This window comes from Leptonychotes weddellii, unplaced genomic scaffold, assembly GCF_054177405.1.
Source record: "Leptonychotes weddellii isolate Sample4059 unplaced genomic scaffold, ASM5417740v2 HiC_scaffold_14932, whole genome shotgun sequence".
In the NCBI taxonomy this organism is placed as follows: domain Eukaryota; kingdom Metazoa; phylum Chordata; class Mammalia; order Carnivora; family Phocidae; genus Leptonychotes; species Leptonychotes weddellii.
The window spans coordinates 1-4996 of NW_027730501.1; the positions used below are offsets into that span (position 1 = coordinate 1).

Sequence of the window (4996 nt, forward strand, 5' to 3'; positions counted from 1 at the left end):
GTCTGTGTCCTATTGAGTTTTTTCATGGCTAGAGTATTCATGAGAATGAAACTGCCGTAAGTTATTAAGTACTTTGTATAATCAGCAATTTAACTTCTGTTGCAAGGTGGTAAAATAATTACTTGGATCACGTAAAATCATGGGAGATTTAATTTAACCTTCATTTAAACAGATAACAGTTCTGAGAACTAAAGAAATTTGTGACTTGCTGGAGGTTATAGCTGTGGTTAGTAGCCAAATTGAGATTCGTAGGTCTTTCTGAGTGTTATCTCCGTACTGTTATTTTACTGTAACGTCACTGACTGGTGATACTGTTTCTTTAAATTGCTTTTTGTTTAATCTATAAAATATGGGATTCCAGTAGTAATAGTGATAGTAGGGAATATTATTGCTGCTCTTTGAGTACTGATATGAGGAAAACCCATTAAGCCTTGGACAGGGAGTTATTGCCTCTCCAGAAAGTTGGGAAAAGGATTTCGTGTGTGTGTGTGTGTGTGTGTGTGTGTGATGCAGCTAAATCTAGGATTTAAATTCTTACGAGGAAGGAATTTATGTTTGCAGGCCTGATAAGAAAATTTTGTTGCAGAAAACATACAATATCTTTAAAACAAAAACAAACTGGTTTTATGGCAACTTTTTTTTTTTTTTTTAAAGATTTTATTTATTTATTTGAGAGAGAGAGAATGAGAGACAGAGAGCACGAGAGGGAAGAGGGTCAGAGGGAGAAGCAGACTCCCTGCCGAGCAGGGAGCCCGATGCGGGACTCGATCCCGGGACTCCAGGATCATGACCTGAGCCGAAGGCAGTCGCTTAACCAACTGAGCCACCCAGGCGCCCCTTATGGCAACTTTTATAATTCCATTTGAGATCGTTATTTGAAATGTGGACAAGTCTGATCACATTTCCCTATATTCTGATTGCACCTATGGATGTATTAGGAACTGCAGAAACTTTGGGCAAACATACCATACAAAGATTAGCTCTTAGTAAATTCATTTTTTAGGGAATATGTTAAACATCAAGTGTCAATGATACTGATTTCTTAGAACTGATATTCCCTTATTTTATTATAAGAGACATTAAAAGGGAATACAGTAATGTGTGTGAGCTTCACAAGTTCACTTGTTCTGTGGCTTCACCTGCCCATTGTCTCTAACACATCTGGAGTAGAATGGGCAGACTTCCCCTGGGAAGTCAGAAGTACTTAATCCTGCAGTCATGTTCACATCTTAGCAGGGTGGGAAAAGAGAGCAGTGTTTTTTGTCAGCTGAATATCTGTGTAGCCATATAGTTCCCTCAGACTCCTCTGCCAGTGGCTCTTATTTTTGTTTGGGGAAAATAGTTTTGGGGCACCTGGGTGGCTCAGTTGTTTAAGTGTCTGCCTTTGGCTCAGGTCATGATCCCAGAGTCCTGGGATTGAGCCCTGCATCAGGCTCTGCTTCTTCCTCTCCCTCTGTCCCTCCCCCTTGCTTGTGCTCTCTCTCTCTCTCTCTCTAATAAAGAGAATCTTTAAAAAAATAGTTTTGGCCATTGGCTAAATTGTATGAAGAATTACGTACTTCAGCATCCTCTTTTTGTTCCTGTTTTTTTTTTTTTCTGCCCTGTTGGTAAAGGTATATTGGTATGGAAGAGGCTGAACTTTTCCATAGCCAAACAAGAAAAGAGGAGGCTCCCAGAGAGATCAAGAGGCTACTACAAATTAAGCAAAAGAGATGGAACTTTTGTAGGCATATAGCAGAACAGAAGTGGGCTGGTTTTGCCCATAGAACGAGATTTATTTTTATTCTACCTAAGCTGCTCATTCTTCCTTATGGTTTTAGGTCCTCTCCTTAGGATGTGAGTGCTTTTCTTTTTAGCATGGGCATTTGACATGTAGGATAATAGAGCTATTTACTGCTTTAAAAAAAAGCTTTAGAAAGTGCTTAATTCTCTGGACTGCCTCCATCTTACGGTTTCAATTATTTATGTAAATATTTGTCTTCTTGTCCCCATTTGTAGGCCAGCATCCAAAATTGCTGACTAAGTGAACAATAGGAAATAGGGTATACTCCCTTTATATACAATCTCCCAGGTGTAAATTATATTTAGATTTAATCCAAGCAGAACAATGGTCTAAACAGATAATTGCTTCTTCCTGTAAATTGTCATGCAGCCTAATCTAGGATTTAAATTTTTAAGAGGAATTAATTTATGATTCCTTTTTTTTTTAAAAGCTTTTATTTATTTGACAGAGAGACACAGCGAGAGAGGGAACACAAGCAGGTGGAGTGGGAGAGGGAGAAGCAGGCTTCCCGCGGAGCAGGGAGCCCGATGCGGGGCTCGATCCCAGAACCCTGGGATCATGACCTGAGCCGAAGGCAGACGCTTAACGACTGAGCCACCCAGGCGCCCCTATGATTCCTTTTTTGATATGATTCCTCATCTGCACCTCCTAAAGCCTGGTTCCTGGGTGCAGAGTGGGAAGAAACGGACCATTTTAGAAAAGAAAGGGAAGCAACAGTATTGCATTTTCTGGAATGTTTGTAGGCCCCAGACAAGATGATGAGCCATGTCTGTGGGCCTACATGTTGCACACAATAGGGCCATGTTAGTATCACCAGCAAGGAGGGGCTATGTCTGTATTTTTGCACACAAATGATCTTTGATGTTCTAACATATATAAACAGTTTGATGCATAGTAAGTGGAACAGCAACAACAAAAGGACATTAAAAAACACCGGTAGCCAAGGGTGTTTTCAGATAAAATAAGTTGCTAGCATCTGAGATAAAGGATGGCTATGCTATGTAAGATTCATCATGATAACCTCCAGGGTTGAAGTCTTTCACAAAGAGTTTGGTATCTTTAGTAAGAGGAACCTTTAAAAAGGAAAAAACAATAGCAATGAATTGGTACTTTTAGTTTTATATTTTCTTTTATGCTCTTTTAGAGACCTGATGTCTCCCCTACAGGTAAAATTTTACAAATCAAAACATGGCTTTATTTGATGCCATATCTTTTGTAGAAACATGAGCACTAAAAAAATGAGTATTTCTTGACTATTTACATATATGACAGTACATTTAAAGTGAAAAATCAAATTGTAGTGCCTAATATTTTTATAGTACTAGTACAAAGTTACAGAAAACCAGTTTTCATTTTGAAAATAAAATTTTTCTCATATAATTCATAAGATACTGTATGTGGGATTGTGTCTGTGCCTTGGGTACCTTTTAAATGTGCACAGGTTTAAAGAAATGATGTTTGGGTACTGGGTGGGAAACTTTGGTATAAATTTGTGCTTGGTTCTTCTGAAAAATAATGGTCATTAGATTCTCTAGAGTCTTCACTATTAGGGTAGTTTTGACCTAAAAGAATCGTAAAAGTGAAAAAAATAAGAGATGGCGTGCTGTGTCATGTGTTGATGTCCTAAAATTAGGCAAAGTGTTTGGTGGGAGTGGAGAGATGGGTTTCCACTTTTAGGCAAGTCTGTTATGAAGCTGTATAAAATAGTCTATTGAATAGATATTATGCAACTCAGGACAAAAGGCTTGTTTTATTTTCTGTTTGTTTATTTTTAAAGATTTAGTTATTCGTTTGAGAGAGAGTGGGGGGAGGGGCAGAGGGAGAGGGAAAGAGATTCTCAAGTGGACTCCATGCTGAACGTGAGCCCTACTCCTGGCGCTGACAATTCCAAGACCGTGAGATCATGACCCGAGCTGAAACCAATAGCCAGATGCTTAACCGACTGAACCACCCAGCCGCCCCCAAAAGGCCTGTTTTAGTCAGAGTGACAAAAATTGCCTTTTTAGCAGTTTGAGCTGGTGTTTATTAAACCTGATGAGAAAAGCTAGGGAGCTCCTGCCTAAGTCCTAAGATCATAGGATCAGTTCGGAGAAAAAATTCTAAAGGAAGGGGGAATGAAAAATAAAAGTAAGAAAATAATAGTACTTTACTCAATGTCATTTAGGGACTAGGAGAATGCATATACATGATTTTTCTGTGTAATTGAAATTTAATTCTACATGTGCTAAAAAATGTTATTTTACTCCTTTTTGACAGGCCACTTTCTGAAGTGTTTGTTTTATTGCCTCTGTAACATTCACATTTGCATTTAGCAGATATTTATTATTTGATAACTGTTACTTGCTGGACACTGAACATGAAGCATAATTTTGCCTTCTTGACTCAGGGTCCTTTCACATTTAGACTTAAGTAGACACAACAGCACTTTTCAGTTTTTTAGTTGATTTCCTTAGTGTAACCCGCCATTTCTCCATATTATTATTGTATACCTATTGGCATTTTCCTTTCCTTCCTCTTCATTTTGTTAATTCTGTGATTTGAGGAAATAGATAACCTAGCTGTGTATTTGCATTTTAAATCAGTCCTGGTTGAAGGAGAGCTTCATGCCCTGCAGGTGTGTGAGTGTCTTTTCATTTGCTTGCAGGTTTGGAGCATATTGGTTTGTAACTTTATCCTTTGAGGGGAAAGGATAATGGAAATGAAGCCCAGTAATGTAGTGAGGCAAGATGCGAAATAAAAACCATAAGGAGGAATCACACAGTTACATTTTCAGATTGTCATTTGATCCATCATAAAATTCGGGCGCTTCGAAATGTTGCTTTGTATTCACTTTTTGTGTTTATAAATTTTATTCCTACAGGGGCTATCTGATGGGTTAAAAAATGCCTTTTGAGAAGAAATCAGTGGATATTGGATTTGCTCCTGTTAATGAACTTTTAAAGGCTGTACCAATCCTCTGATGTAAAATATGGAAAAAGAGTGAAACAGCAGAAAAGAAGCATCTAGTGAAAAATCGGAAGCATATTACTGCTTGAACTAGAATGTCTGCTTGGTATCAAAGAGACAAGCTGATCACAGTATTTTTTTCCTGCTGGCCTATGCTGATGTCCCAACGATGTTAAGTGACATTTTCTTCTTAGTTTTTCATTTCTTAAAATATACTCCATTTCTACAACTATAATGTTGAATAAAGTGATTATTTTTTACAGCCCC

The 4996-nt window shown here is 38.1% G+C and overlaps 1 long non-coding RNA gene across 1 annotated transcript; it reads left to right on the forward strand.

Annotated features, from left to right (window-relative positions):
* On the forward strand, window positions 1-4991 carry LOC145718387 (uncharacterized). The gene is made up of 2 exons (XR_014141768.1): window positions 1-56; window positions 4644-4991. It is a non-coding gene; the product is annotated as an uncharacterized LOC145718387 (long non-coding RNA).
* The last annotated feature ends 5 nt before the right edge of the window (window positions 4992-4996 follow it).